Source organism: Dromaius novaehollandiae, chromosome 1 (genome assembly GCF_036370855.1).
Source record: "Dromaius novaehollandiae isolate bDroNov1 chromosome 1, bDroNov1.hap1, whole genome shotgun sequence".
Classification (NCBI taxonomy): Eukaryota; Metazoa; Chordata; class Aves; order Casuariiformes; family Dromaiidae; genus Dromaius; species Dromaius novaehollandiae.
Window position 1 is genome coordinate 45,098,840 of NC_088098.1, and position 20,865 is coordinate 45,119,704.

The 20,865-nt window shown below is 43.0% G+C and overlaps 1 protein-coding gene and 1 long non-coding RNA gene across 11 annotated transcripts in view; one reads left to right on the top strand and one right to left on the bottom strand.

The window, feature by feature from the left end:
- The window catches only part of ATP2B1 (ATPase plasma membrane Ca2+ transporting 1), a 67,429-nt gene extending 53,002 nt beyond the window's left edge, over positions 1 to 14,427 (bottom strand). For 2 of the 10 annotated variants that reach the window (XM_064510042.1, XM_064510045.1), the window contains exon 1: positions 13,745 to 13,962. The gene's annotated coding sequence lies outside the window, so the exon portion shown is untranslated. Of the gene's footprint in view, positions 1 to 7,521; positions 7,590 to 12,928; positions 13,057 to 13,744; positions 13,965 to 14,030; positions 14,048 to 14,226 lie in introns of those variants that run through there. The other 8 variants (XM_064510023.1, XM_064510021.1, XM_064510037.1 and 5 more) reach the window with 8 other exon arrangements.
- A 51-nt stretch (positions 14,428 to 14,478) lies between these two features.
- LOC135327980 (uncharacterized) overlaps positions 14,479 to 20,865 on the top strand; it is a 141,650-nt gene continuing 135,263 nt past the window's right edge. The window contains exons 1-2 of the long non-coding RNA XR_010388687.1: positions 14,479 to 14,544; positions 18,382 to 18,572. This is a non-coding gene — a long non-coding RNA (uncharacterized LOC135327980). The remainder of the gene's footprint in view (positions 14,545 to 18,381; positions 18,573 to 20,865) is intronic.

A 20,865-nucleotide genomic window follows, 5' to 3' on the forward strand; every position in this document is an offset into this window, starting at 1 on the left:
GGGTAGTCTTATAGTTCTGAAATATTTTTCGGCAGTCATGAATTACACATCAAACATCTGGACAAAAGAATCTGAGCTTTCCAGGAAGTGCGCCTTGCAGGCATGAAAAGCCAGAAGGTATTTTCAGACTTAGCAACAGGGAGCCAGACTCTTTACATCATAAGGCTCAGGGGTACCTGTTCAGAGAGATCTTGCACTAACAAATGCTAAACAGACGAATTTGGTTTGTCATTCCCCTTATCCAGCTTCAGAACGACTAATGAACAGTACCAGGAAAGTTTATTTTCTCAGTCCTAAGAAACTGTTAAGACCATTTGTCAGTTCCGGAAAGTAAAAATGAACAGAATAATATAATAATAAAGAGATTGGCACTCGCATGTAAAGATGCCTGTTGACTTTCAACAGTAACTATTTTGATGATGGATGTAACACTTACACTAAGACTTTGTTCAAGACCTGAACTTCTTCCATTCTGGATGAGAAATTTTATATAAAAAACCTCTTCACATAGGAAGAAACAGTCTTGTTAACAAGTGTTAAATAAGTGTACAGGGCACTGTACTTCAGAGAAGGACTTAAGTTGTCTCTTCCTTGATGAGACACTTCCAGATACATTGTTTGTGTACATACAGCCTATGACCCCTGTAAATAGGGCTCTGAGATGTATGACTAGATGTACAAGTATTTGGCATCTCAGTTTGAGCAGCACCATCCAAACAATGATACACAAACAACAGACCAGACTACAATTACAGAGGTATATACAACACCAGCGTTTACCATTATAGCAGCAGATAGCATCTGAGGCACTTGATTAGCTTTCAGCAACTATTTGTTGACCTATTTTTCAGGAAAACCCCTCTTCCATCCGTGAAGCCATTTTTAAGGCAGAATTCTACACAGCCGTATTTGCAAAAGGTGACAGTGAACTATTTAATCTCATGAGAGTTATTTTTGCAGAGCCAGCAGAGGGAGTACAGGCATCATTTAACTTATCAGCTGTGGAAAAGATACTCACCTTGTAAGAAAGTATTCCAAGAGCCGAGCCTACAAACATAATGCAGTTACACTTTTAAACAAGCCAAGAACTTCCTCAGACTTTCATACACACGTACGTTGGCAAACAGAAGCTGGTGTTTGTTTCTAATCCCCCAGCCAACCATCAAATCGTAAAGTCTTGCATACTGACAATAACAGCAGGATCAACTCTAGCAGTACTAACAAGTACCATAAACTTGATAGCTACATGATATTTTTTTGACAAGTGAAGCAACAGTTCAAGTTAGTCAGCAGTTTTCATTCCTACAATTCTGCTGTTCCTGAATTTCAGAAAAGCTGAAGTCCTTCAACAATTCATTTTTTTAAAGAATCATTCATTTGGATTTCAGAAAATGGAGAAAGTAAGAGTCCAGCCAAGAAAACTCACTAGTAAAGAGTCAGAAAGGTATGGCATCACTTCAGACCAGAAAGTAATGCAAAGCTAACCTATCTGCTGGAGTGCTCAAAAGCTAGTACCTAGCAGCAGACCTGGCTTCACACATCCTCTGAAGCAAGAGCTCTGCTGCTTTATTTGGAATTTCCATTGATCTGTCTGCTTTGGAGCTGGCAATTATGACTGAACAGTGTTGACACTGGCTGCCATGGAAACAGTTTGAAACAGAGGAGCAGGCTTTAAGCAGACAGATTGACAGCCTTTTGCCATCTCAAGGAGGTAAATACCAAGCTCTTGGCCAAAATCAGACAAAATACCTTCCAGGGAAAAGGTCTGCAAACAAGCATTCCTTGCTTGTTTACAGAATACACTTCAAGATTTTAACAAGTTATCTGCAATGCAAGAGTTTTAAAAGAAAGTCAGTATTTCCCAGCTTGCTGTTAAAAGGCTAAGTTAAGACAAAATGCTCTCGCTAATCCTAAAAATTTTTCAAACCATTTTATGGGTTTTATGGGTCATTGCTAACTTCCACTATTTAAAACTTTGTTACATGAAAAGCTCAGACAAAAGTGATAAACCGTTTTCCATTAAAGGCATAGTGTCCAGAAGCTTAGTGTCAAAATTTCCTCTAAAAGAGCAAAGCACTCCCCACCCCCACACAAAAGATAAATTTCAAGGGTTTTTTTGAACTTTATATGAAGTGAGAGGATCTAGAGTTAATCCAGAAAGGTTTAGTCATTAGATTTTGTTTACTACGTGCCCAAGAAGCACGCACCTATAGCCATGGAATTTAGCATTTACTTGTTTCAAGTTTTAAAAAGCAAAAGAACTACGCTTTGGTGCATTAGATGGCCACTTCTGTTCCCTTCTTCCTACAGGAAAGCAGTGTTCACTTTGCATCCTCATTTTCCTCATTACAGATTCATTAGACAAGTCAGAGTGGGCCAAGTTGCTTCCTGTTTTACAGTTAAATATCCTACAGCAGACTTACGTTTGTCCTCGAGCATGGGAGATCACCTCATAGTTTTGCTTTCCAAATTGGGCACGAGCCCCGCTGCCTTTTCACCGAAGCGCTCGCATCCTTCCTCAGGCCTGTACTCTGTACCTCCCCAGCTTGCTCTGTCTTGCTCCCAGGACTCCAGTCAGATTGCACTGTAAACTTAATGGAGGCCAAGAGAGGCGGGAAAACTCCTGCCTCTTCCATCAGAAATAGGGTCATGCCTGAATATCAGGATGCATTCCAATTACTCTGATCCCCCTGTTCTTCCCCAAATTATTAACTCCTCTTATGACGACAGTAGTGTTTGTGCAAATCTGTAAGAAGTCAGATCAGGAAGTTGATCCAGACAGGAAAAAGGTAATTTTCAGTCAGATTGGTTATCTGACTTGACTCACCACACAGATGCACCAACAATACTGCCAGCTCAGAAAGACAGGGTCAAACTGTATAGTACCTGAGTCAAGTGAATGTGAAACCATGTCCCAGGAAAGTTCCTTTCTTTTCTGAAGGACATTAGTGAATTTGACTTTGAAGTCATAACCAGGGGGTGCATGCTATAAATTCACATACTTAATTCAACCAGTGAATTGCTATGATATCACTACTCTAATTCATCCTGTAACTGGAATCTCATTACGCTCCCTGATTTGGTTTATCATTTTCTTTGCAAACTGGAAAAAAGGAGGACTTGGGGCAAACACAAGAGCTATCTCACCCACAGCTGAATTTAGTTTACCTCATACTTCTGTGTTAGTCCTAAAAGAACAGGACCTTACCAATAGCACATCCTTATATTTATATAATACCCTTCTTTATATTTGAGGGACCATCAGACTAAGCTTCTAACCAGCAAGTAAAGGCATGATGATCCATTTACATGAACTAGGGGGAAAAACACATTCAAAAATCACTTGAAACATTAGTATGTTTTGAGCACTTCATCCTAGACAAATTTCTAAAGCAAATTTTACAGAATTTTACACTTTAAATCTACTATATTCATATTTAAGGATCTATGGAGCTGTTGCTGTTTTAAACAAAAACGTAAGATCTTTTATTTAGTACACAGCTCAACAGTTACTGATTTCAGTGTTATCACTCCATGAGAATTAGTACCCAAATAATTAGTAATAGACAGCTTGTAGATGTACAGATTTTACTTTTTAGAAACCAATGCTTAAGTTCCACACTTCTCCATCCCATTCTCCCTTTGCCAGCAGGAGATTCAATTTGAGGTTTATTTGAATTCCCTAGTTCGAAAGTTTATTTTCTTACCATTACAGGTAAATTCATCTAATCAAATGGTAACACTTAAGCTAGGCACCTTAGGCTTTTTATTTTTTTTTCCTTTTTAAATAGGAAATGGATAAATTGGAATTTCTACCTTAGGATTCAATTTATGTATCTGGGACATGATCTAAAACAGTCACATGAATCTCATTCTACATGCGCTGATGTTTCTTCAATAACGAAGGAGGCCTTCAGTTTTTAAAGTGGTTATTTAAGTGGCAAGGATTGCACTACTAAAGTTAACAGCAGTCAGCTCAGCTGAATTAGCATATCAAGTAGATATATTACCATGTAAGAGCAGGCACATGCAAGAATAAGGACATGGTTTCACAATTAGTTTAGGACGATCCGAACCTATATTACTGTCAGAATTTCTAGTCCTGTGCCCTGTCTTGTGCTCTAATGTGAGCCCTAATGCTCACCTGACCACAGGATGAAGGAACAGACCTAGCTGAGAAATAGTGACAGCAGGTGTATGCGTCTCCTTCTGAAGGTCAAGGGGTGACAGACTGCCCCTTCCTGTGCTGCACACACTTAATTGGCTCAAACCAACCAAGGAAGCCCCTGTGTGAAAGGCAGTAACCAAGCTCTGAACATCTGCTTGAACATAACTTATGCGGGTGGTTTTGTAGAACTGCTGATGACAATTGTAAAATATTAAACTGGAATATCTTAGACAGTATACCTAGCTGCAGTTTTTGCTTACTATTTATCTGGTTCCTATGATATCAAAGATCCCTTCTGATCTAAATTAGTCTATAAAGGTCAGCTAGTCCAACTTGCTGCTCAGAGGAGGTCCAGCCTCAAAGTTGAAGCAAGTGCCCTGGGCCTTGTCCAGTTAAGTTCTGGAAGTCCACAAGGATGGAGACTCCTCCATCTCTCTGGGCAGCCTGGTTCCAGAGCTTAACCACCCATGTGGAAAACTCCTCTTATCTAATTGTTATCTCCCTTGCTACAACTTGTGAGCTTTGCCTCTTCTGCTGTTCACTGCTGAAAAGTCTGGCTCCACCTCTATAAGTCTGCGCACTGAATACTGCAGTCAGGGTCCTTTCCTTATGCTTCTCCCTTGCAGGTTAAACAAGCCCAGCTCTCGGCCTCCCCTCACCTACCACACTCCAGCTCCTAACCACCTCACTGACCCTCTGCAGGGCTCTCCTGTTTGTCAGGATCTTTTTTATACAGTGCGTGGGGGGGGAGGTAGCAAAACCTGAACCCTATTTCAGATGCAGCCTCATGAGTGCTGAAGGGGATAGTCACCTCCCTTAACCTGCTGCCTATGCTCTTGCTAGTGCAACTCAATACTGGTCAGTCTTCATCAACACAAGAGCATTCTGCCAACTCTCATTCAACTTGGCCCACAAGATCAGAGGCCTTTTCCACAGGCCTTGCCCCTATGCTGCCAGCCCCTCATCTGTACTATAACATGAGGTAATTATACCCAGGGTGCAGGACTGCACAGTTTTCTTCACTGCACTTCAAAAGGCAGAGGAGCATTATGCCAGCAGGAGATGGCCTACTCCTTTGGTGTCCCACTGCTCCACTGTAGGAAGAGAAGCAGTGGGCACAATCAAGTCCCAAAGCAGCCTCAACTTCCTTGTGTACTTTCACCCACAGGGATCCAGATTATCTAGAAGCCCTATTACCACAATCCAGAACTAGCCACATGTCACTATATTTCAAGATGGGGACCAAGACCAATGAAGTTGGCTGCAGCTCTTACTTAAAATAAGGTATTTCACACATTGGTATAGAACTTCTGAACACATTGTCAGTGCAAGTCATATCTTGCTTCCAACTATTCTGAACAGTAGCAGCTAAGAAAGAAAAACCTTTCAGTAGTGTCTTTAGTCAGTGAGCTCAATAATGTTCAGGAGAGGCTTTTGGTAACACCCATCAGATGCTTGCAACCAGCCTATTCCATTACCACCATCTCAAAGTAAACTATTCACTTTGCTACACTGCTCAGTTTACAGCATTTTTCCCAAGATTAGTAAAGTATTTTTTCTCCATATTCATTTCCTTAGCTTTAAATCTGGCACTAGAAGGAGAATGTGAAGCTTAGAGTCCATGCAGATGTTCAGTGTTTCAGCTTTGGATCAACTAGCCCACATATTATAGTGGCATTTTAATATCTTTCCAAAAAACTTAAAGTAGTCCCTTCAAACATTCATCTATTGTATTTTTCCATTTGGTAAACTCGTTTCCTGTGCTTTGAGGTAGCTGAAGTTAGTACTGCAGTTTCAGAATGTCAAACTTTGCATAATCAGACAACCTTTTCTACGTGATTTTATAAGGCGGTTCTGTCAAGCATTTAGCAATGCCAGTTCAACAAGAACAAAAAGGCCACATGTAAATTGCTCACTCACAAGCAGATATTATGCTTATGATATACTACCACTTTGTATGCTGGTATTTCGTTTTCTGAAATGCATGGTTGTATTAAGACTATTTCAAAAGGCTTTTTCAAAGACTGTTTCCTGTAAACTGGTGTGCACTGTGAGCAGCTGTCTCCATCTTAAGGATAGCTCCACTACTGGCGTGCCTCCATTAACAAAAACAGACCAACAAGCTAAAAAAATCCAAAAGGCAAGAGACTATGCTTCTCTCGCATCCTAGACAGATAATTTAAGGCTTCATTGCTGAATCATTTTCAACTCACTTTAGAAACAGCAAGACTGGTGAAACCAGAACAAAGTCATATGCCTGTTCAAAACTGCCTTACTAGGCAAGCGGCTGCAGCTAGTCAGCTTCAGTTTAGCAAAAAGTCCCTGGATTGGCAGTGACCACAGCTGAACCCACCTATTACCAAAACACATTATTCAAATCAGACTTTGTAAAGACTGGAATAACCTACATCACTACACAAAGCAAGCTTACTGCAGAATGTGAAAATAGCTGCAACTGTTAACTACACCAGTTTAAGAGTTCAAGAGGTAGGTGAACACAAGCTAAAGTGATTTGTACTGTTAATAAAGCAGAGGTAAAACAGGTGGAATCAATGCAGTTGTTAATAGAGCCCCTTCCCCAGCTGACAGACTCTCCAGCTTTTCAAACAACTAGGTATATTCTAAAGCTGTGTAGCATAGATATTGCCAACCTGTTTAAATCATTTCATGTTTTACACTACCTCACTGGGGTAAGGTTGCTAGACTCTGCTCCATTTTAAGTATGAAGTCTATGGAATACACTGCAAATCAATAAAGTATTGCACAAGGCTCATTCCCAAGTGAAGAAAGGAATTAGCAGACCAAAGTGAAGCAATTCAAGCACCATGCAACTCAACAATAGCAACAGCACCTAGATGGAAGTGACAAACTCCTGCTCAATATGCATATTAAGATTTTGCTTTAGTCTCTGCTATATTTAAATAAAATTGGAGATTCAGAAATAGCACTCTTTCTCAGATAACTTAAGGACTAACCATACCTGTCTGTCATCTTTTCTATCTATTTCCTGCTACAATCTCCTTTATCTCCTTTGCTTATCTCCTAAGCAAAGCCTCAGAAAGCATGTCTGTACACACAATATGACAAGCAGTTTTTCATTTCCCCTACTCCAGTGTCAGAAACCACCAAGGCACAGGGTAAATGGCTGTAATACTCCTAAAGATCTTTGCACTAGATAAAATATTAAAGGATAGATCCAAATCTTTTTTTCTGGAAAGCCATTAGTTCAAGGCTGACACTTGAACCATCTTCTCATCTACTGTCAGAATAACTATCTATAAAAAGGTTAGTACTTTCTAGAGAACAGTTTCACGTGACAACTGCACAAGGAGGACTATTCCCACACCACCTACCTGAATACTCATGCTGCTTCGCTTGTGTGAGCTTTGCCTCTCATCTTATCCTTTGGAGAATGTGTTCAGTGCACTAGTCTTGTGCAAATGATCTGCTGGTCTAGTGAGTCAAAGAAGCACAATTTCTCACAGGAGAAGAAAAAAAGTATTGAGCAGCTGAGAACAGGTTGGAAATGAAAGTAACTATCAGGCAACCTCAGACACCCACGAAACTTTCCCCTCACGGTGACATGCCAAAAGACAGAGTAAAGGACAAAAGAAGTTGTCCTAACACTCTGGGATTATGCTGATCTAGCACACCAGCTTTAGAAGACCATGACACAAATGTGCCATAACTTCAGAATAATAAAAAAAGCAATCAAGCATCTTATATTAATGTTAACAAAAGCAACTAGCCAGTCTTCTGTTTAAGACTTGGAAGACTCCCATTTTTTAGACACCTGCCGCACAAAAATAAATGCTTTCCAACCTTTATTTAGAGGCTTACGATGGCCACTGTCCTACCAATGTATAATATTCTACAAGTCTTCCAAAAAAAAAAAAAAAAGTTCGCAGTATCTGCAAGACTTCCCTTCTTCACTGCTAGTAGCTACGCTCCTTACATCAACTGAAAACATAGTGATACGGCCCTATTGTGGAAAAATTCCATTGCATACAGCTAATGCCTCTTCTTCCTCCTTTCCCCATAAGAAGCTACCAGTTGTTCTGTTCTTTTTAAAGGCAGATAGATATTTTGACCTGAGTCACAGATGAAGTTTACTCTATCATACAGCAAGTTGAATTTTTTGAGAAGTCTGTTATCAATAAGACCCAAGAAGTCTCAGTTTCATTAGAAATGTAGTAGTTTGGGAAGCCATACTAGCCACTGCAAGCAACACATTCTTGCATTTGCATACACACAGAAGCAGTCCTGAAAGAGCCATATGGACAACCAGTCTGTCTGTCTAATAACAAGTGCAAAAGGATCTCTGCAGGAGCACATCTGTAATGCCCCAGGGTAAAGAGCACTCAATGACTTCACTGTTTCACAGAATCATGACCAAGATCACCTTGGCTTCAAAAAACCTTAAAATTAATATCAAAATTAGGGTTTTAATGAAGACATAAAACAGCCTGAAAAAGAACATACCACTGACTCTTCCACTGGGTACGTCCAAAGTTAAATAGCTGCTTAAAATAAGAGTGGCTGAATCACCTTTTTTGTCTTGAGATGAGGAAGTTTCACCATCATCTGTAAATACAGTTTTCACTATCAACTATTCAGAGTATGGTACATCTAAGACCTCTTCTTCATAGACCAGACACTGTACACCAAGTGGTCAGAACCTAATAGTGTTGTATTCCCTACTGCCACCTTATCTTTCAGTGAATATAAGGGCACAAGTAAGGGTAGATTACAAGTGATAGGCTCTACAGAAGTGTGTTTTAAGAACAGGATGTTTCCTGAGTGTACTGAGAAGGCCGCATCCCACTTGTAATCATCACTGAAAAATTAAGATACGTAGACGACTGAAGGGAGATCCTCTTGTTCCTGTCTCATAGTTAGCCATACGTGGATGGCCATGAAGGAACTCACCTAGACCTCTCCTTCTCCAAGGCAGTACATCAGAGAATAGCCAGCAATAAGCCAACAGTACTGCTGCAAGACACCAGTTACTTTCATTGGTAAAATGAGCCAAACTTAGTGGCCAGCACCAAATCCTGTCAGAAATATCCTGTCATCTTCAAAATTTATCGATGTATTAACTGCACAGTATAGTTGCCATCAGCATTAGTGAGAGCATATACCTTCTTATACCCTCCATATTCCCCAAAGACAGGGCTTGAGATTTGTCTTGTAATATGCCATTACATCTCATTCATTTTACTGGACCACAAGAATTTTGATTTATCTTCAGAGTTATTTCCAGCCTTAAGAATATACGCACCCCTCCTACATTTTCTTTACATTTCTTCTCCCACCAGAGCTTCCAAATACCAACAGAGAAAGCCTCATGCCTACTTTGCAATTCACCAAAATTAAGCTAATAACACCTCCTGCTGGCATCTGTCATTTAGAATAAGACTTATAAATGGCAGCAGAAATCACTTTCATAATGTTTACAGAAATATGAACAGCTTGGGCAGACAGATCTTCCAAATTTACTGTTCATATTAAGTGAAACCTGTCATGAAAGCTAGAAGCTTATTTTTATAAACTGTATTTGTATTTTATCCCTATGTTACCAGGGTTTCAAACTGGACTATTCTATGTATTTGTGTTAAGACTACATTTGGTGTGAAAAGGAACAACTGTTCCAAGATGAGTTATTCTAATTTGTTTTGCCTGATAATTTCATTGTACATGGTACCTCTCAGATTCCTTCAATCCATCCTCCACCCATACTGTTTATTAATATTGCTTCCATCTTCTGTATGTACCTGCCCTGTTTCAGAGATACTGAACCTATTTTTGCTCTTCACATGTGAATGCAAATACTTGGGTTTGCTTCCATAAACTCAGCTCTTTCCTTATTATTTACCATTTCACTGTGTAATTAGTGAACATGCTCTTTTCCAATATTTAAAGCCAAAGTTAGGAGAAAATCAACAATGGTGACAGTCAGTTAAAAGTGAAGATGACTAAATGTAAAAACAACCATGTTCTGTTACACAAATAACTAGCTATTAACACCTGTGGCAAATATCCATCCTCTACATAAATTATAACAAGAGTTCCCCTCCTTGAAAACAAAAACAAACATAACCTCCCCACATGTCATTTCATGTCTGCTCCTCTCCTTGCTTTTCAATCAGTTAACTTCATAAGGAGAAATATAAGTGGTGCCTTCAGGAGCAAATTCAACACATCTGAGTACAGAAAACTACCGAGATTGTTGCACCCACTACAGCAGCTAGCAGGAACAGCTAATCTTAACTTTTTATACACAGTACTGAAACTCCAAGATTTTACCTATTTTTAAATTAAGATACTCTACAAAGAAAGATCAGCATCTCTTGAACAGCATCTTTAACAAGTTTTATTATTATTAATATTCATTTTAAGACAAGGCAGAAATACTGAAGAGTTCAAGTTGAAGAATATGATTCAACTTTTACTGACCTTTTTGGAGGAAGGTAAGTGTGCATTTCTATAACAAAAATCTGCCATAGATGTAAGTACTCTCCCTTATTTGTCAAAAGACATTCACATTTATATGCTCTGGGCTAATCAAGGCTGACCATTATTCTGCACTAGGTTAATCTTTGGTAACTGAAAGCTGACTTCAACTCCAAGTAAAATATGCATCCTTGTTGCACTACTGTTATTTTCCCATTAAAAGGGAAAGTTTTATGTTAAAATAAACAGTTCAAACACTGAAAGACATCACTGAGGTCACATTTCAGTGGTAAAGAATGCTCAAGTGCCATTAATATTTAGTCTACCTTAATGGAAGAAATTTGAGTTAGAAGATACTTTAGGTTATCTTGTCCACCCTTATGTCAAGGGAGACTTGCTTGCTATGGCATGTTACTGACTGCTTTGCCGAGTCCATTTTGAATCGGTCAGCTAATATAGCTCCCAGCTCTTCCTAAAATCTTAAATGCTGGCAAATGTAAGTCTTCCAAAACATTACAGGTTTTGAGGTGGCTTTATATTTATCCAATCTATATTTATTCCTTTGTAATATCTCCATCTTATAGCAACTTGCAGTTTTTCCACATTTCTCTTATTTTCTGGATAATCTTAAACAGTTTTTTAAAAAGTTAATTGCTAGATCTTCCTGACCGTGAGCTACAACACATTCACAAGCTTCTCAGCTTCCTGTTTAGCTTCCACAACACGACTTAGAGGTTCTCAATTTTAATAACTGACAGAAGTTCTCTAAACTGTGGTCCAGTGAAAGAACTGCTTTCTAAATGAGATTTTAACATTAAACAACAAGAGCATTTGAATTACTAGAATCACTAACAGATTAGCAGCTGGTTTGGCATTATAAGAATGGGGATCCTTTGCTTATATCATTAGCTGTATGTAATATAACTTCGTAAGAAACCAAAATGCATCATCCAGTGCTAAAACCACACTAGTCTGTTTTCCGCTTTAAGTTCCTAAACACAACAGTGTCTACTTAATATGCAACAGTGAGTCACTGTATTTGTGCATACACACAGTACAGCCATGATTCACTTTAAAATTAGCTTTGACTTATATCATTTTAATTACCCACATCATAAGCATTTTTAAGTGAAGTAATGTTGCAGTTCAGCACTGAGATAACAATATTGATGGGGAAAGCCTGCAAGTGTGTGTAAATAACACAGGATCCCTACTTCTTGAGTCCAGATAACCCAGCCTAGGTGTAGGTACAACTGTCACAAATAAAAAGAGCAGCAATATCCTAAACAACCCAACAACACTGCTCCAGACCAGCAATTTCACTTTTTTTTTTAAAGTGTATGAGTATTTTTCAGACTGAATTCAGTGACCACTTTTTCCACTGACACTAAGAGAGTTTCCATTCATTATGCCATAAGTATTAAAGTTCTAGTACATTGGAAGCTGTCCCTGCCAGAAGAGTCAATGGTTTAAAGATACACAAGTTTACTCCTGTTGGAATTTGCTATTGTGATGTTTGGAACAAATTCTTGAAAAGCTCCAACAAACAGTCAAAGAAAAAAGTCACACAGGCTACAGCGATAGTTACAGCCATGTATTAATACACTGTAAGAGGAACCGAGAAGCTGGCAAGCCACCTAGTAAAAATCTTTATCATCTAAAAACGCTATTTCAACTCAAATTCAGTAGCACCAACAAGCATTTTAAAGATACAGCACCTTTTAGACAGGCTGTGGTTTTCCAGAGATGTCCAATACTCCTTCCCCCAAAAAAGTAAACGGGGACTGTAAATTGCTAATGATGCAAGACACATTTTACAGGTACATCTGGCTTTGGACTTCATTTCCAGCAGGGACACGTTAAGGAATATGACTTGAATATTCACCTAGGTAGCCGCCCCTTAACTCGTTGTTAAGCCAGATACCAGTGTAAATACATTGTCAGAATGACGGTATGAAACAAGGCTTTAGCTATTATCAGTTACTTTTAATCAGTATGTGAGAAGAAAGCCCCACAAAATCAAGAATTTAAGAATGCTGTATGTAATAGCTATTTAAGACTTTCGGGCTTCTGTGATGGAGAGCTTATAACGACGAGAAAAAAAGCCTCTGAAATTTTGTTACTGTGTACCTTTTACTCCCCCCCCCCCCCCCAATACAAGGAAAAATAAATAAAGTGAAACAAAAAAGAAACATTTAAATATTAGCAACAATTTTTGCTGAGCGTGGAACACAGCACCGCTCGGATTCCTACCGCAGCCACGCGAATTAATCACTCATCAGGTTGAAAAATCAGGGACAGACTCACCCTTAACTCCCGGTTTTCGAGAGCTTTTATGAATTCAGGCTTACATCCCCAGTCACTCCGAGAACCGCCACTTACACTGCTCCAAGTCGCACAAAACGAAATGCCTCCGCAGACCAGCCAGCCCCAGCTTTATCAGCTCGGCTCCCGCCAGACCTCCTCTCCCGAGAGCCCAAACGCTCCCCAGCGGCTCCCGCCCGCGGCGGCGGACAACGCGCCCCGCAGCCGGCCGGGGCAGCCCTCGCCGCAGCGCCGCTCGCCTCTTCCGCCCCCCCCCCCCTCCCGCCGGGAAACACACTCCAGCGCCAATACCGAGCGCTCCCCCCGCGGCGGGCAGCGGCCATCCCCCGGTGCCCGGGCCCGCTCACGTGGTGCCGCATCCAAAGGTTAGAGACACCATTTGGCGGAGGGCCCCCCCCCGCAGCCCGGCTATCGGCCGCCGCCAAAAAACACCGCCCCGGGGAGGCAGCGGCGGCGATGCCGCGCGGCGGGCGCTTAACCGCGGCCGCTCAAGGCGGCGGCCCGCGGGAGGCAGAGCCCCGCGCCGGCTGCCCTCAAGGTCACGCCGCGCCCGGCGGCCAGGTGCGCGCCCCGCTCACCTCCGCGGGCAGCGCGGCGAGCCCCGCCGCAGGGCCGCCCCCAATGCGCCACCAGGGCGCTGCAGCGGTGCGGCGCCGCCCCCCCCACCGCCCCGGGGCGAGCCGGCAGTCCGCGGCGGCCATGGCCGGCAGCCCCCCGGCGGGCGGCGAGGCAGCCGCCCTCCGCCTGCACCTGCCGCGGCGACGCCCCGAGCCTCGCCGCCGCCGCCGCGCTGCTCACCTCGGCGCCGCCGCTGTCCAGCCGGGGGGCCGCGACGAGGCGCCCGCGAACCTGCCGCCGCCGCCCGCTCGCCCGGCGCACAAGGTCCCCGCGCTCCCCGCCCTGCCCACGGCCGGCCCCGCCGCGCCGCCCCCGCCCTGCGGCCGGGAGGAGGGAGGGGGAGCGGCGACCGAATTGGGGAGGGGAGCGGCAGGGAGGGGGCCGCGGCGCGGGCAGAGCCGGCGGGGAGGAAGAGGGGGAGGAGGAAGGGGGGGACCACCCGCCCGCCCCGCCCCCGCCGCCTCACCGGGCAGGAACCGCGACTCGCCCTCCCGCCTCACACGGGCTCCCGCCGCGCCTCAGCGCCCGCCGCCGCCGCTGCCGCTCCCCCGCCCGCACCGGGCAGCGCCGCGCAGCCCCGGCCCCGCCGAGTAACCGCTACAGGAGCCGGGCGCCGCAGGGCGGAGCAAGCCGCCGCCGCGCTCGCTCGCTCGCTCACTCACTTGCTCGCTCGCTCCCCGCCGCGCAGCCCCCCCCCCCCCCCGCCGCAACCGCCGGTGCCCGCCGCCCCCCTCACCGCCTGCGGCGCCCCGGCCACGTGACGGGGCCCCTAGCCCGGCGGAGGGAAGGGGGGTCCCGACGTGCGGCGCCTTCAATGGGGGAGGGGGAGGTGCCTCCGCTGGGCACGGCGCGGGGGGGCGGTGCCGCGCCGCCGCCCGGCCCCCGCCGCCGCCACTGGCGGGCGGGCGGCTGACGCGCTTGTTTCCATGACGTCGGTGGGCAGGGCCGCGGCGTTTGATGGAGCCCGGCGGGCTTCGGGGGTCGGTGACTTTGCCGCGTGCGGCTCCCGCGGGGGCGGGGCGGGCGCAGGGCGCTGCGCCCCTCCCCGCCCGCGAAGCCCCGGGGCTCCGCGGCGGGGCCGGGGGCTGCCCCTGCGCGGGGGGGCGGCGGGAGGGACCGCAGTCCCGCGGCGGGGAAGGGGGCGGGGCTCCGCCGGGGGCGGGGGCCGCGGCCATCCCGAGGGCGGGGGGCGGGGCCGCCCTAACGATCCGGCGGGCCCGCGCGCGGTCCTCCCCCGGCCCAGGGGCCGCGGGGCGCGCGCGCCGCTCCCGCCGGCTGTTGGGGCGCCGTTGCCGGCGGCCGTTGGCGCTTTGCGCCCCGCTGCAGCGGAGCGGAGCGGAGCGGAGCGAACCGGCGGTGTGCGGGCGGCGGGGAGTCTCGGCGTCCCCGCGGCGGGATAGGTGTGGGTCGGCACCGCGACCTCCCCCTCCCGATCCCCCCCCCGCAGGGTGTGCGATGCTGTGCCCGTCTCAGAGGGACTGGGGGACGGCGTTACGCCCCAGATTGGTGCCTGCGAAGACAGCGTTTTCTGGGGCGGGGGCGGGGGGAACCAAAATCTTCCTCCCTGCCAGCTTATTCATCGTTTATGAATAATAAAAGTGAGAACCGCAGCGTTTTCTGGGTGAGGATCTCAGTGCAATTGCGAAAATGAAGCAGGCATCACCGAGGCTTGCTTCAGTGAGAGAGGCGTTGTGTCCCTTGTTAAACGGGGCCAGCTGAGGTTCAGAGGAGGTAAAGGTTAAATGACAGAAGTGAGCGGGTTGCTCTGAGTGCTCAGGGGTGTGGGATCACCAGGTTTAGCCTCTGCAGGCTTACCTCCCTCTCTGGGGTCATGAGCAGCTTCTGCAGGGGAAATGGGAGCATATAGGAGCTGCACATGTTCAGCACCTTTCTCTTAGGTTGGACAACGAAAAATTAGTGGGGGTGTCAACATCTGCGCCCAAGTGAGCGGTCAGGATACACTGGAAGTTAGTAACAGGTCTGGGAATGAAATTGGGAAGAAAAAAAAAAGCTTCAAGTCTTTTTCCAATGCAGTAGGTCACCCTCTTCAATGAAAAATCCTCATACATAAAACATATATAATTCTATAATCTCTTTGTTTTGTTTTAGAGTTTTGTTTTGACATACTATCAGCCTCTCTGTTGGCCATTTCACTAGAATGAATGACCAGCTGTGCTATAGGCTGTCAAGTTCTTTTAGCCTACCATAAATACCCTGTTTCTCCATTGCTAGCATTCAAATCACACTGCTATTAGAGCCAGTGCTGCAAAAGAAATGAAACAGAGAAGCTCGTGTGTCACTGTTGTTACAGATCTGAGATGTTACAGAGAGTAGGGAGTTAAAGCAACAGAATGAAGTCAGTACAAAACAGCCCAAAAGGACTGGCAAATAAATAAATCATCCTAACTACATTATTATCATGGCTTGCTTGAGCTTCATTGTCTCTTTCTTTCTTACCTGTATCGCTGTTACATTTTTCTCTTTGTTCAAGTGAGGCAATCAAAAGAGGCTGTGAGCAGTAATTGGCTCCTGCCCGTTTTGGAAGTTGCTAAAAATACTACCTTACCTCTGCATATCTGGAGGTCAATTGAAAAATCAAAATACTGAGGTAGACAAACCCTGCGGACTAATCTATTGAGATTCTTTCTTGCATTTCTTCGCAGAAGGGAAATATAAAACTATCTGAACACATATAAAACAAGAAATTCTCTTACATTCTACCTGCAATTCAGCACCCTCATCTGCACTGATCACTGTAGGCTTCCCTAGGCACTTGAAAATTGCATTTCCAGCTTTATAAGACTGCCAGATGTGTTTTGCACAGTTCTGTCATATCTCCTAGCTCTCAGGCAGACAAAACTAGCTTTGGTTAAGGTAAGAAGAAGATGGTGGCATTGCAGTCTGGGTACATGCCTGTGCCTCCATCACTTTGTGTTTGGGGAAGGCAGTCAGTCTGTACTTCAGTTCTTCATCTATCAAATAGAAATAATTTGTTTCTATTTGCTTTGCAGGAAGGAAGCAGGGGTAAAAGGGGTACATACCAAAATATTTTTGTGAGATACTGTTATAGTAGAGTTCATTAAGTGGATGTGATTTTCATGGGGAGGCACAAAATAGTTATTATTTAATGTTCCTCTTGCACTAATTTACCAGGACAACATAAAAGCATGCAACACAAATTGAGTGAAAGTAAGAAGGAAAAATTCCTTGTAGCTCCAGAGAATATTCTGCGGATTCAAAATGTTTTTCAAATTAATCCTCCAGCTACAATATTCTTCACAATTTTTGTGAGAAAGTAGGCGCTCCTCCTATTTCTAAAAGTTAGGACATCTAATTGAGTAACGGAAAACATTCCATGTAATTTAGGTCATCAATCATAAAGCAAGCAAAAATAAAATGCACAAAGGAATATTTCTGGAGATACTTCATTTAACTTTTGAGGAAACATTACTATTTCAGGAAAACTCAGTGTGGTTTGGAGACAATTTGGAAAGGCCAGATTTGACAAATCAATGACAATTGCTCTAACTCATTCTGTGACCAGCACTGTAATGACAGAATTATTATACTTTTTTACAGAGGCAGAAAATGTGTCACAGAGAATTTAAGTGGATTGCCTGAATCTGATATATTTACTGTGAGGGTTTTAGCATAAAGAGCATGATTTTGAGTATTTGGATCATTACATTATGTGGTCAACAGTGAGTGAGGTGATCAAGGCCTGAGTGACCACCTCACCATTCTGTATGAACTAGGAGCCTTTGGGCAAACTTGCATGATGGGCTTGACCCAAGAAGAGAAGACAGAGAACACAGTCTTTTCCTAGTTTGTGCATGGATCAAAATTTTATTAGGCTTTGAAACTGGTTTCTTGACTATGCTGCGAGCGCTAATCCTGTTCAGACTGAGCCAATATAGGAATAAGTGTAATCAAGGCTTTTTTAAACTTCATGAAACTGCAGAGCATGCAGGAAGTGTGAAAAGTTAGGAGAATTTTTGCATGCAAACATGATGAAATGAATGGCCAAAGATTCCACCAGTTTTGCATAGAGAAACTTTTACCAGACTAGCTACATATCTTTCAGTCAACTTCTGGGTCCAGTACTATTCTGTTCACACCCACTCTTCACAGACCATTCTAGGCAAAAGTCCTGTTCCTCCTGTACTCCTGCCTGGAGCTCTACAGCTATTTTCTGCAATGCCATTAAGGCTGTGTCTGATGTGACAATATCCTTATCGTAACAGATTGGTCAATATGCTGACTAAAAGACCAAACAATCTGGCTTTGCAAACAATTGACCTCTCTTTTTGTCTTGTAGGTGTCATGATAGCCAGATCGCTGTATTAGCCACCCATTCAGTTTAAGAACGCCCTTGTGAAACAAAGCAAACTCACCCAATTTATCCTGAAATCAAATTTATCCCTCCCTTAGGAAAGAAGATTATCCATAAACATCCACAGATTTATCAGCTCAAAATTCTTCTGTTGACTGTTCAGGAACTCAGGATTTGTGCATAGTATGTTTCCATCTGTGAATATGTATGATAATCTAAAATATTTCAACTTTTGTGCTCACTTACATGTCTGTCACAAAACTTTTTAACTATTTTTTCTTTTAGTTTTATATTCTTTCACTGTGATAATGCACAGTCAGGAGGGTGAGAAATAAAAAAAGAAGTAAAATAAAGAAAGGAACAAGAGAAAGGAATGGCTATTGTGCAAATCATCTTTTCTCATGTGTGTCGTATTTGAAATACACCAAAAAATAAACACTGGACTTCATATGCTCACTGTTTCTTCTTTTCATATTCTTTTCAGGCGCGGCCACTGCACAGCATTATTACAGCCCCAGACCAGATAAAAGAGTACAAAGATACTTCGTGAACAATGGCGCAAAGTCTACATTCAAAGAAAAAAATAGCAAAGCATAAAATCCTGGAATTGACAGAGAATCTGACCCTATAAAGGACTTGGATCAGGCATGAGAGAGACGAGAAAAAGAGAGCAGGGTAGGATAATCATACTTTACACTGCTATAAAGAGTAGGAAATAACATGTTTGGGAGGCTATTTAGGAGAAATATATAAAATAAAAGCAAGTGCCAATGCAATGAGGCAGTGCTACTATGGCTGCCTCTTAAAAAGTGAGAAATGTCTGGTGAATGAATGTGTGCTATTACTCTGCAAATAGTGTGCTCGTACAGCCCCAAACTGTGACATACTGTGAGCACCCAGCTACTCCCACTCCAGTGACTTTTCCAATGTGGCACTTACCTATTTTTGGAGTATTTTTCTTTTACTTTCTTTCTCCATGGCAGTTTAGCCTTGTTACTTAATGCTTGAATTCCAGAAGGATGGCAAGAGTCCCAAGCAAGGCTGTCCTGGAGGCAATTAGGTCCAGTACACTAGAAGGGTTTGTTAAAAATAACACTGGATATGCATTTCTCAGGCAGCACAGCCATCACCCCAAGATTTAAAATGTGGGAATATCCAGTACACTTACTAAAGTACAGAAGTGCTTTTTGGGGGGTTATGGTATGTAGAATTGGGCGATGAAATGCAAAAGGTTAATTTGCTTGGATTACACTGCTGTGGATGTCTTCAGATGTGCTGCTTTTTGAGACTTCTTAATGCTGCACTTTTACGAAGAAGTTGGTAGTCTTACCTTTAAGAGCATATAGTCAGCTAATGTCAATTTGTGAAGCTACACTGGTTCCACTGATTTTGTGGGCCTGTGCCAATTTGTGCTGACTGAAAATGTGGTTCATAAAATTTTATGTTGTGATACACTGCTCTGTGATCAAATTACAAATATATTGTTTATTTTTCCCTCCCCCCCCCCCAAAAAAAAAGATAAAAAACCAATACGGATAACCAAGCTATCTCCCTCTGTGGCTAACATCAACATCACTGACCAGTCTGAATCATGCTACTGACTCACAGAAATTAGTACTAGCAACACTAAATATAGCCCCCTCCATGCTCTCATCAGTGCCGGCTAATTGTTTTGAGTGGGACAATAAATTGTCTCTTACTGATGCTACTTCAAAGTCCTTTGGATAAGAAGATAGATAATTCAGTTAAGCCTTAGGTTCCTTCAGCAAACATTAGCATTTCTGCCCCTTGGCGATTGTTCAGGATGATTTTGAAACATTTAAGAGTCATTAGAGCTAATAGCTCCCATTCTGAATTTCCTTCAAGGAAGAGTATCAGAAAAAAAATGCACTACCTTATTCCCACTTCCTTAATCAAGAATTAATCATTCAAGTGATAAACAATGATAGTAGCATACTTGAATAAATCGTTGGTCTTCTTTGTTGATCAGATGCAGTTCTAAATCATCTTGGCTGCTTTTAAGATATTAAAGATATAACAAGAAAAAAATCCCAGCTACCTAAAGTAGCATTTTAAAAATATTAATAACGACCTATTTTACATACACGGCTTAAAACTCTGGGCTCAGCCATGCAAGCTTTATTCAGGAATAATTGTTTCTTGATTAGGAATTGCAGATCTGAAGATTACCTGTATCAAAATCTAAATCTGTGTATCTATGGAAATGTGTGGATATGCAATATATAGTATTAAAACCTTAATATAAATCATTGTACACAGTAGTATAAAGTATAGAAAAGGTATTACATAAAATGCTTACACCTGTGTATGTATACATTCAAGCATGCTTAGAGTACTTATGTGTGGATTATAGTCAGTGGAAAGAAGTGTCGACTGGGGAATTGTCTCTATTATCATGTAATACTACAACTATAAATATTCAGGTTAGTAGGAACAATCTTTTTAATATAATTTAGAACGTTCCTGTAAGGTTATTAGCTAATAAAAATGAGGAAAATTAAAATACTTCTTGTGGCATCGACTGTATTCCTATTATGTATTAGCAGAAGGGATCAATAGGATTTTCCTCTGCCTAAGTTCCCTCTTGTCAATTAGATAACATGGCAGCCATGTATTGAACCAGCAGAGTTTAAATATATCATGTTGTGGACATATCTAGTAATAGGACTGCTGTAGGTTATTTTGAGGCTATAATGTGTTATGCAGCAGCAAAGGCAGATTGGTTTGGACCGGAATTGGCTTAAAAGATACAAAAAAAATTTGCACGTAACAGCAGCCCAGACATTGACAATTTTATTATCTTTGTTTCTGACTGACTTCAGTAAGAGTTGCATGTGGTTAGTAATTACTAAAACTAACAAACACGTATGTTTCTAAAAATACCTTGGATTATTTAAAGGAATTTCAAAATTAATCTTTATAAGGGACTTTTAGATCTACTCAGCTT